The sequence below is a fragment of the Diceros bicornis genome, chromosome 3, assembly GCF_020826845.1.
Source record: "Diceros bicornis minor isolate mBicDic1 chromosome 3, mDicBic1.mat.cur, whole genome shotgun sequence".
NCBI classification, from domain to species: domain Eukaryota; kingdom Metazoa; phylum Chordata; class Mammalia; order Perissodactyla; family Rhinocerotidae; genus Diceros; species Diceros bicornis.
In genome coordinates, this window is record NC_080742.1 from 666201 (window position 1) to 679132 (window position 12932).

Consider the following 12932-nt stretch of genomic DNA (forward strand, 5'->3'; position numbering starts at 1 on the left):
AAGTTTGTATAGGTATTTCAAAGATGCCCAGAACTGAGCTAAACTTGGTATGTGTCCAACTCCTACAAATAACTTCATGCCCCATCTCCCTTACTTCCAGCTAGTAAGGATCACATAATTCCTAACAAAGTTTTGACACATATTCCCAATTCGGGCATTCAGAACATATAGCACGTTGCTGTAAGCAAGCAGATTCTCATTCAAAGATGCAAGTTACTATGTAGGAAGAAGTTCGTATAGGTATTTCAAAGATGCCCAGAACTGAGCTAAACGTGGTATGTCTCCAACTCCTAGAAATAACTTCATGCCCCATCTCCCTTACTTCCAGCTAGTAAGGATCACATAATTCCTAACAAAGTTTTGACACAGATTCCCAATTCGGGCATTCAGCACATATAGCACGTTGCTGTAAGCAAGCACATTCTCATTCAAAGTTGCAAGTTACTATGTAGGAACAAGTTTGTATAGGTATTTCAAAGATGCCCAGAACTGAGCAAAACTTGGTATGTGTCCAACTCCTAGAAATAACTTCATGCCCCATCTCCCTTACTTCCAGCTAGTAAGGATCACATAATTCCTAAGAAGGATTTGACACAGATTGCCAATTCGGGCATTCAGAACATATAGCACGTTGCTGTAAGCAAGCACATTCTCATTCAAAGTTGCAAGTTACTATGTAGGAACAAGTTTGTATAGGTATTTCAAAGATGCCCAGAACTGAGCTAAACTTGGTATGTGTCCAACTCCTAGAAATAACTTCATGCCCCATCTCCCTTATTTCCAGCTAGTAAGGATCACATAATTCCTAACAAATTTTGACACAGATTTCCAATTCGGGCATTAAGAACATATAGCACGTTGCTGTAAGCAAGCACATTCTCATTCAAAGATGCAAGTTACTATGTAGGAAGAAGTTTGTATAGGTATTTCAAAGATGCCCAGAACTGACCTAAACTTGGTATGTGTCCAACTCCTAGAATTAACTTCATGCCCCAACTCCCTTACTTCCAGCTAGTAAGGATCACATAATTCCTAACAAAGATTTGACACAGATTCCCAATTCGGGCATTCAGAACATATAGCACGTTGCTGTAAGCAAGCATATTCTCATTCAAAGATGCAAGTTACTATGTAGGAACAAGTTTGTATAGGTATTTCAAAGATGCCAAGAACTGAGCTAAACTTGGTATGTCTCCAACTCCTAGAAATAACTTCATGCCCCATCTCACTTACTTCCAGCTAGTAAGGATCACATAATTCCTAACAAAGTTTTGACACAGATTCCCTTTTCGGGCATTCAGAGCATATAGCACGTTGCTGTAAGCAAGCACATTCTCATTCAAAGTTGCAAGTTACTATGTAGGAACAAGTTTGTATAGGTATTTCAAAGATGCCCACAACTGTGGTAAACTTGGTATGTGTCCAACTCCTAGAAATACCTTCATGCCCCAACTCCCTTACTTCCAGCTAGTAAGGATCACATAATTCCTAACACATTTTGACACAGATTCCCAATTCGGGCATTCAGAACATATATCACGTTGCTGTAAGCAAGCACATTCTCATTCAAAGATGCAAGTTACTATGTAGGAACAAGTTTGTATAGGTATTTCAAAGATGCCCACAACTGTGGTAAACTTGGTATGTGTCCAACTCCTAGAAATACCTTCATGCCCCAACTCCCTTACTTCCAGCTAGTAAGGATCACATAATTCCTAACACATTTTGACACAGATTCCCAATTCGGGCATTCAGAACATATATCACGTTGCTGTAAGCAAGCACATTCTCATTCAAAGATGCAAGTTACTATGTAGGAACAAGTTTGTATAGGTATTTCAAAGATGCCCAGAACTGAGCTAAACGTGGTATGTGTCCAACTCCTAGAAATAACTTCATGCCCCATCTCCCTTACTTCCAGCTAGTAAGGATCACATAATTCCTAACAAAGGTTTGACACAGATTCCCAATTCGGGCATTCAGAACATATAGCACGTTGCTGTAAGCAAGCACATTCTCATTCAAAGTTGGAAGTTACTATGTAGGAACAAGTTTGTATAGGTATTTCAAAGATGCCCAGAACTAAGCTAAACGTTGTATGTGTCGAAGTCCAAGAAATAACTTCATGCCCCATCTCCCTTACTTTCAGCTAGTAAGGATCACCTAATTCCTAACAAAGTTTTGACACAGATTCCCTTTTCGGGCATTCAGAGCATATAGCACGTTGCTGTAAGCAAGCACATTCCCATTCAAAGTTGCAAGTTACTATGTAGGAACAAGTTTGTATAGGTATTTCAAAGATGCCCAGAACTGAGCTAAACTTGGTATGTGTCCAACTCCTAAAAATAACTTCATGCCCCATCTCCCTTACTTCCAGCTAGTAAGGATCACATAATTTCTAACAATGTTTTGACACAGATTCCCTATTCGGGCATTGAGAACATATAGCACGTTGCTGTAAGCAAGCACATTCTCATTCAAAGTTGCAAGTTACTATGTAGGAACAAGTTTGTATAGGTATTTGAAAGATGCCCAGAACTGAGCTAAACGTTGTATGTCTCCAACTCCTAGAAATAACTTCATGCCCCATCTCACTTACTTCCAGCTAGTAAGGATCACATAATTCCTAACAAAGTTTTGACCCAGATTCCCAATTCGGGCATTCCGAACATATAGCACGTTGCTGTAAGCAAGCACATTCTCATTCAAAGTTGCAAGTTACTATGTAGGAACAAGTTTGTATAGGTATTTCAAAGATGCCCAGAACTGAGCTAAACTTGGTATGTGTCCAACTCCTAGAAATAACTTCATGCCCCAACTCCCTTACGTCCAGCTAGTAAGGATCACATAATTCCTAACAAATTTTGACACAGATTCCCAATTCGGGCATTCAGAACATATAGCATGTTGCTGTAAGCAAGCACATTCTCATTCAAAGTTGCAAGTTACTATGTAGGAACAAGTTTGTATAGGTATTTCAAAAATGCCCAGAACTGTGCTAAACTTGGTTTGTGTCCAAATCCTAGAAATACCTTCATGCCCCAACTCCCTTACTTCCAGCTAGTAAGGATCACATAATTCCTAACAAATTTTGACACAGATTTCCAATTCGGGCATTCAGAACATATAGCACGTTGCTGTAAGCAAGCACATTCTCATTCAAAGTTGCAAGTTACTATGTAGGAACAAGTTTGAATAGGTATTTCAAAAATGCCCAGAACTGAGCTAAACTTGGTATGTGTCCAACTCCAAGAATTAACTTCATGCCCCAACTCCCTTACTTCCAGCTAGTAAGGATCACATAATTCCTAACAAAGATTTGACACATATTCCCAATTCGGTCATTCAGAACATATAGCACGTTGCTGTAAGCAAGCACATTCTCATTCAAAGATGCAAGTTACTATGTAGGAACAAGTTTGTATAGGTATTTCAAAGATGCCCAGAACTGAGCTAAACTTGGTATGTGTCCAACTCCTAGAAATAACTTCATGTCCCATCTCCCTTACTTCCAGCTAGTAAGGATCACATAATTCCTAACAAAGTTTTGACACAGATTCCCAATTCGGGCATTCAGAACATATAGCACGTTGCTGTAAGCAAGCACATTCTCATTCAAAGTTGCAAGTTACTATGTAGGAACAAGTTTGTATAGGTATTTCAAAGATGCCCAGAACTGAGCTAAACTTGGTATGTCTCCAACTCCTAGAAATAACTTCATGCCCCATCTCACTTACTTCCAGCTAGTAAGGATCACATAATTCCTAACAAAGTTTTGACACAGATTCCCTTTTCGGGCATTCAGAGCATATAGCACGTTGCTGTAAGCAAGCACATTCTCATTCAAAGTTGCAAGTTACTATGTAGGAACAAGTTTGTATAGGTATTTCAAAGATGCCCAGAACTGTGCTAAACTTGGTATGTGTCCAACTCCTAGAAATACCTTCATGCCCCAACTCCCTTACTTCCAGCTAGTAAGGATCACATAATTCCTAACACATTTTGACACAGATTCCCAATTCGGGCATTCAGAACATATAGCACGTTGCTGTAAGCAAGCACATTCTCATTCAAAGATGCAAGTTACTATGTAGGAAAAAGTTTGTATAGGTATTTCAAAGATGCCCAGAACTGAGCTAAACTTGGTATGTGTCCAACTCCTAGAAATAACTTCATGCTCCATCTCCCTTACTTCCAGCTAGTAAGGATCACATAATTCCTAACAAAGTTTTGACACAGATTCCCAATTCGGGCATTCAGAACATATAGCACGTTGCTGTAAGCAAGCACATTCTCATTCAAAGATGCAAGTTACTATGTAGGAACAAGTTTGTATAGGTATTTCAAAGATGCCCAGAACTGAGCTAAACTTGGTATGTGTCCAACTCCTAGAAATAACTTCATGCTCCATCTCCCTTACTTCCAGCTAGTAAGGATCACATAATTCCTAACAAAGTTTTGACACAGATTCCCAATTCGGGCATTCAGAATATATAGCACGTTGCTGCAAGCAAGCACATTCTCATTCAAAGTTGCAAGTTACTATGTAGGAACAAGTTTGTATAGGTATTTCAAAGATGCCCAGAACTGAGCTAATCTTGGTATGTGTCCAACTCCTAGAAATAACTTCATGCCCCATCTCCCTTACTTCCAGCTAGTAAGGATCACATAATTCCTAACAAAGTTTTGACACATATTCCCAATTCGGGCATTCAGAACATATAGCACGTTGCTGTAAGCAAGCAGATTCTCATTCAAAGATGCAAGTTACTATGTAGGAAAAAGTTTGTATAGGTATTTCAAAGATGCCCAGAACTGAGCTAAACGTGGTATGTCTCCAACTCCTAGAAATAACTTCATGCCCCATCTCCCTTACTTCCAGCTAGTAAGGATCACATAATTTCTAACAAAGTTTTGACACAGATTCCCAATTCGGGCATTCAGCACATATAGCACGTTGCTGTAAGCAAGCACATTCTCATTCAAAGTTGCAAGTTACTATGTAGGAACAAGTTTGTATAGGCATTTCAAAGATGCCCAGAATTGAGCAAAACTTGGTATGTGTCCTACTCCTAGAAATAACTTCATGCCCCATCTCCCTTACTTCCAGCTAGTAAGGATCACATAATTCCTAACAAAGATTTGACACAGATTCCCAATTCGGGCATTCAGAACATATAGCACGTTGCTGTAAGCAAGCACATTCTCATTCAAAGTTGGAAGTTACTATGTAGGAACAAGTTTGTATAGGTATTTCAAAGATGCCCAGAACTGAGCTAAACCTTGTATGTGTCCAAGTCCAAGAAATAACTTCATGCCCCATCTCCCTTACTTCCAGCTAGTAAGGATCACATAATTCCTAACAAAGTTTTGACACAGATTCCCTTTTCGGGCATTCAGAGCATTTAGCACGTTGCTGTAAGCAAGCACATTCCCATTCAAAGTTGCAAGTTACTATGTAGGAACAAGTTTGTATAGGTATTTCAAAGATGCCCAGAACTGAGCTAAACTTGGTATGTGTCCAACTCCAAGAAATAACTTCATGCCCCATCTCCCTTACTTCCAGCTAGTAAGGATCACATAATTCCTAACAAAGTTTTGACACAGATTCCCAATTGGGGCATTCAGAACATATAGCGAGTTGCTGCAAGCAAGCACATTCCCATTCAAAGATGCAAGTTACTATGTAGGAACAAGTTTGTATAGGTATTTCAAAGATGCCCAGAACTGAGCTAAACTTGGTATGTCTCCAACTCCTAGAAATAACTTCATGCCCCATCTCACTTACTTCCAGCTAGTAAGGATCACATAACTCCTAACAAAGTTTTGACACAGATTCCCTTTTCAGGCATTCAGAGCATATAGCACGTTGCTGTAAGCAAGCACATTCTCATTCAAAGTTGCAAGTTACTATGTAGGAACAAGTTTGTATAGGTATTTCAAAGATGCCCAGAACTGTGCTAAACTTGGTATGTGTCCAACTCCTAGAAATACCTTCATGCCCCAACTCCCTTACTTCCAGCTAGTAACGATCACATAATTCCTAACAAATTTTGACACAGATTCCCAATTCGGGCATTCAGAACATATAGCACGTTGCTGTAAGCAAGCACATTCTCATTCAAAGTTGCAAGTTACTATGTAGGAACAAGTTTGTATAGGTATTTCAAAGATGCCCAGAACTGAGCTAAACTTGGTATGTGTCCAACTCCTAGAAATACCTTCATGCCCCAATTCCCTTACTTCCAGCTAGTAAGGATCACATAATTCCTAACAAATTTTGACACAGATTCCCAATTCGGGCATTCAGAACATATAGCACGTTGCTGTAAGCAAGCACATTCTCATTCAAAGTTGCAAGTTACTATGTAGGAACAAGTTTGTATAGGTATTTCAAAGATGCCCAGAACTGAGCTAAACTTGGTATGTGTCCAACTCCTAGAAATAACTTCATGCCCCATCTCCCTTACTTCCAGCTAGTAAGGATCACATTATTCCTAACAAATTTTGACACAGATTCCCATTTCGGGCATTAAGAACATATAGCACGTTGCTGTAAGCAAGCACATTCTCATTCAAAGTTGCAAGTTACTATGTAGGAACAAGTTTGTATAGGTATTTTAAAGATGCCCAGAACTGTGCTAAACTTGGTATGTGTCCAATTCCTAGAAATCCCTTCATGCCCCAACTCCCTTACTTCCATCTAGTAAGGATCACATAATTTCTAACAAAGTTTTGACACAGATTCCCTATTCGGGCATTCAGAACATATAGCACGTTGCTGTAAGCAAGCACATTCTCATTCAAAGTTGCAAGTTACTATGTAGGAACAAGTTTGTATAGGTATTTCAAAGATGCCCAGAACTGAGCTAAACTTGGTATGTGTCCAACTCCTAGAAATAACTTCATGCCCCATCTCCCTTACTTCCAGCTAGTAAGGATCACATAATTCCTAACAAAGTTTTGACACATATTCCCAATTCGGGCATTCAGAACATATAGCACGTTGCTGTAAGCAAGCAGATTCTCATTCAAAGATGCAAGTTACTATGTAGGAACAAGTTTGTATAGGTATTTCAAAGATACCCAGAACTGAGCTAAACGTGGTATGTCTCCAACTCCTAGAAATAACTTCATGCCCCATCTCCCTTACTTCCAGCTAGTAAGGATCACATAATTCCTAACAAAGTTTTGACACAGATTCCCAATTCGGGCATTCAGCACATATAGCACGTTGCTGTAAGCAAGCACATTCTCATTCAAAGTTGCAAGTTACTATGTAGGAACAAGTTTGTATAGGTATTTCAAAGATGCCCGAACTGAGCAAAACTTGGTATGTGTCCAACTCCTAGAAATAACTTCATGCCCCATCTCCCTTACTTCCAGCTAGTAAGGATCACATAATTCCTAACAAAGATTTGACACAGATTCCCAATTCGGGCATTCAGAACAAATAGCACGTTGCTGCAAGCAAGCACATTCTCATTCAAAGTTGCAAGTTACTATGTAGGAACAAGTTTGTATAGGTATTTCAAAGATGCCCAGAACTGAGCTAAACTTGGTATGTCTCCAACTCCTAGAAATAACTTCATGCCCCATCTCCCTTACTTGCAGCTAGTAAGGATCACATAATTCCTAACAAAGTTTTGACACAGATTCCCTTTTCGGGCATTCAGAGCATATAGCACGTTGCTGTAAGCAAGCACATTCTCATTCAAAGTTGCAAGTTACTATGTAGGAACAAGTTTGTATAGGTATTTCAAAGATGCCCAGAACTGAGCTAAACTTGGTATGTGTCCAACTACTAGAAATACCTTCATGCCCCAACTCCCTTACTTCCAGCTAGTAAGGATCACATAATTCCTAACACATTTTGACACAGATTCCCAATTCGGGCATTCAGAACATATAGCACGTTGCTGTAAGCAATCACATTCTCATTCAAAGATGCAAGTTACTATGTAGGAACAAGTTTGTATAGGTATTTCAAAGATGCCCAGAACTGAGCTAAACTTGGTATGTGTCCAACTCCTAGAAATAACTTCATGCTCCATCTCCCTTACTTCCAGCTAGTAAGGATCACATAATTCCTAACAAAGTTTTGACACAGATTCCCAATTCGGGCATTCAGAACATATAGCACGTTGCTGTAAGCAAGCACATTCTCATTAAAAGTTGCAAGTTACTATGTAGGAACAAGTTTGTATAGGTATTTCAAAGATGCCCAGAACTGAGCTAAACGTTGTATGTCTCCAACTCCTAGAAATAACTTCATGCCCCATCTCCCTTACTTTCAGCTAGTAAGGATCACATAATTCCTAACAAAGTTTTGACACAGATTCCCAATTCGGGCATTCAGAACATATAGCACGTTGCTGTAAGCAAGCACATTCTCATTCAAAGATGCAAGTTACTATGTAGGAACAAGTTTGTATAGGTATTTCAAAGATGCCCAGAACTGAGCTAAACTTGGTATGTGTCCAACTCCTAGAAATAACTTCATGCTCCATCTCCCTTACTTCCAGCTAGTAAGGATCACATAATTCCTAACAAAGTTTTGACACAGATTCCCAATTCGGGCATTCAGAATATATAGCACGTTGCTGCAAGCAAGCACATTCTCATTCAAAGTTGCAAGTTACTATGTAGGAACAAGTTTGTATAGGTATTTCAAAGATGCCCAGAACTGAGCTAAACTTGGTATGTGTCCAACTCCTAGAAATAACTTCATGCCCCATCTCCCTTACTTCCAGCTAGTAAGGATCACATAATTCCTAACAAAGTTTTGACACATATTCCCAATTCGGGCATTCAGCACATATAGCACATTGCTGTAAGCAAGCACATTCTCATTCAAAGTTGCAAGTTACTATGTAGGAACAAGTTTGTATAGGTATTTCAAAGATGCCATGAACTGAGCAAAACTTGGTATGTGTACAACTCCTAGAAATAATTTCATGCCCCAACTCACTTACTTCAAGCTAGTAAGGATCACATAATTCCTAACAAATATTTGACACAGATTCCCAATTCGGGCATTCAGAACATATAGCACGTTGCTGTAAGCAAGCACATTCTCATTCAAAGTTGGAAGTTACTATGTAGGAACAAGTTTGTATAGGTATTTCAAAAATGCCCAGAACTGTGCTAAACTTGGTTTGTGTCCAAATCCTAGAAATACCTTCATGCCCCAACTCCCTTACTTCCAGCTAGTAAGGATCACATAATTCCTAACAAATTTTGACACAGATTTCCAATTCGGGCATTCAGAACATATAGCACGTTGCTGTAAGCAAGCACATTCTCATTCAAAGTTGCAAGTTACTATGTAGGAACAAGTTTGAATAGGTATTTCAAAAATGCCCAGAACTGAGCTAAACTTGGTATGTGTCCAACTCCAAGAATTAACTTCATGCCCCAACTCCCTTACTTCCAGCTAGTAAGGATCACATAATTCCTAACAAAGATTTGACACATATTCCCAATTCGGTCATTCAGAACATATAGCACGTTGCTGTAAGCAAGCACATTCTCATTCAAAGATGCAAGTTACTATGTAGGAACAAGTTTGTATAGGTATTTCAAAGATGCCCAGAACTGAGCTAAACTTGGTATGTGTCCAACTCCTAGAAATAACTTCATGTCCCATCTCCCTTACTTCCAGCTAGTAAGGATCACATAATTCCTAACAAAGTTTTGACACAGATTCCCAATTCGGGCATTCAGAACATATAGTACGTTGCTGTAAGCAAGCACATTCTCATTCAAAGTTGCAAGTTACTATGTAGGAACAAGTTTGTATAGGTATTTCAAAGATGCCCAGAACTGAGCTAAACTTGGTATGTCTCCAACTCCTAGAAATAACTTCATGCCCCATCTCACTTACTTCCAGCTAGTAAGGATCACATAATTCCTAACAAAGTTTTGACACAGATTCCCTTTTCGGGCATTCAGAGCATATAGCACGTTGCTGTAAGCAAGCACATTCTCATTCAAAGTTGCAAGTTACTATGTAGGAACAAGTTTGTATAGGTATTTCAAAGATGCCCAGAACTGTGCTAAACTTGGTATGTGTCCAACTCCTAGAAATACCTTCATGCCCCAACTCCCTTACTTCCAGCTAGTAAGGATCACATAATTCCTAACACATTTTGACACAGATTCCCAATTCGGGCATTCAGAACATATAGCACGTTGCTGTAAGCAAGCACATTCTCATTCAAAGATGCAAGTTACTATGTAGGAACAAGTTTGTATAGGTATTTCAAAGATGCCCAGAACTGAGCTAAACTTGGTATGTGTCCAACTCCTAGAAATAACTTCATGCTCCATCTCCCTTACTTCCAGCTAGTAAGGATCACATAATTCCTAACAAAGTTTTGACACAGATTCCCAATTCGGGCATTCAGAACATATAGCACGTTGCTGTAAGCAAGCACATTCTCATTCAAAGATGCAAGTTACTATGTAGGAACAAGTTTGTATAGGTATTTCAAAGATGCCCAGAACTGAGCTAAACTTGGTATGTGTCCAACTCCTAGAAATAACTTCATGCTCCATCTCCCTTACTTCCAGCTAGTAAGGATCACATAATTCCTAACAAAGTTTTGACACAGATTCCCAATTCGGGCATTCAGAATATATAGCACGTTGCTGCAAGCAAGCACATTCTCATTCAAAGTTGCAAGTTACTATGTAGGAACAAGTTTGTATAGGTATTTCAAAGATGCCCAGAACTGAGCTAATCTTGGTATGTGTCCAACTCCTAGAAATAACTTCATGCCCCATCTCCCTTACTTCCAGCTAGTAAGGATCACATAATTCCTAACAAAGTTTTGACACATATTCCCAATTCGGGCATTCAGAACATATAGCACGTTGCTGTAAGCAAGCAGATTCTCATTCAAAGATGCAAGTTACTATGTAGGAAAAAGTTTGTATAGGTATTTCAAAGATGCCCAGAACTGAGCTAAACGTGGTATGTCTCCAACTCCTAGAAATAACTTCATGCCCCATCTCCCTTACTTCCAGCTAGTAAGGATCACATAATTTCTAACAAAGTTTTGACACAGATTCCCAATTCGGGCATTCAGCACATATAGCACGTTGCTGTAAGCAAGCACATTCTCATTCAAAGTTGCAAGTTACTATGTAGGAACAAGTTTGTATAGGCATTTCAAAGATGCCCAGAATTGAGCAAAACTTGGTATGTGTCCAACTCCTAGAAATAACTTCATGCCCCATCTCCCTTACTTCCAGCTAGTAAGGATCACATAATTCCTAACAAAGATTTGACACAGATTCCCAATTCGGGCATTCAGAACATATAGCACGTTGCTGTAAGCAAGCACATTCTCATTCAAAGTTGGAAGTTACTATGTAGGAACAAGTTTGTATAGGTATTTCAAAGATGCCCAGAACTGAGCTAAACCTTGTATGTGTCCAAGTCCAAGAAATAACTTCATGCCCCATCTCCCTTACTTCCAGCTAGTAAGGATCACATAATTCCTAACAAAGTTTTGACACAGATTCCCTTTTCGGGCATTCAGAGCATTTAGCACGTTGCTGTAAGCAAGCACATTCCCATTCAAAGTTGCAAGTTACTATGTAGGAACAAGTTTGTATAGGTATTTCAAAGATGCCCAGAACTGAGCTAAACTTGGTATGTGTCCAACTCCAAGAAATAACTTCATGCCCCATCTCCCTTACTTCCAGCTAGTAAGGATCACATAATTCCTAACAAAGTTTTGACACAGATTCCCAATTGGGGCATTCAGAACATATAGCGAGTTGCTGCAAGCAAGCACATTCTCATTCAAAGATGCAAGTTACTATGTAGGAACAAGTTTGTATAGGTATTTCAAAGATGCCCAGAACTGAGCTAAACTTGGTATGTCTCCAACTCCTAGAAATAACTTCATGCCCCATCTCACTTACTTCCAGCTAGTAAGGATCACATAACTCCTAACAAAGTTTTGACACAGATTCCCTTTTCAGGCATTCAGAGCATATAGCACGTTGCTGTAAGCAAGCACATTCTCATTCAAAGTTGCAAGTTACTATGTAGGAACAAGTTTGTATAGGTATTTCAAAGATGCCCAGAACTGTGCTAAACTTGGTATGTGTCCAACTCCTAGAAATACCTTCATGCCCCAACTCCCTTACTTCCAGCTAGTAACGATCACATAATTCCTAACAAATTTTGACACAGATTCCCAATTCGGGCATTCAGAACATATAGCACGTTGCTGTAAGCAAGCACATTCTCATTCAAAGTTGCAAGTTACTATGTAGGAACAAGTTTGTATAGGTATTTCAAAGATGCCCAGAACTGAGCTAAACTTGGTATGTGTCCAACTCCTAGAAATACCTTCATGCCCCAATTCCCTTACTTCCAGCTAGTAAGGATCACATAATTCCTAACAAATTTTGACACAGATTCCCAATTCGGGCATTCAGAACATATAGCACGTTGCTGTAAGCAAGCACATTCTCATTCAAAGTTGCAAGTTACTATGTAGGAACAAGTTTGTATAGGTATTTCAAAGATGCCCAGAACTGAGCTAAACTTGGTATGTGTCCAACTCCTAGAAATAACTTCATGCCCCATCTCCCTTACTTCCAGCTAGTAAGGATCACATTATTCCTAACAAATTTTGACACAGATTCCCATTTCGGGCATTAAGAACATATAGCACGTTGCTGTAAGCAAGCACATTCTCATTCAAAGTTGCAAGTTACTATGTAGGAACAAGTTTGTATAGGTATTTTAAAGATGCCCAGAACTGTGCTAAACTTGGTATGTGTCCAATTCCTAGAAATCCCTTCATGCCCCAACTCCCTTACTTCCATCTAGTAAGGATCACATAATTTCTAACAAAGTTTTGACACAGATTCCCTATTCGGGCATTCAGAACATATAGCACGTTGCT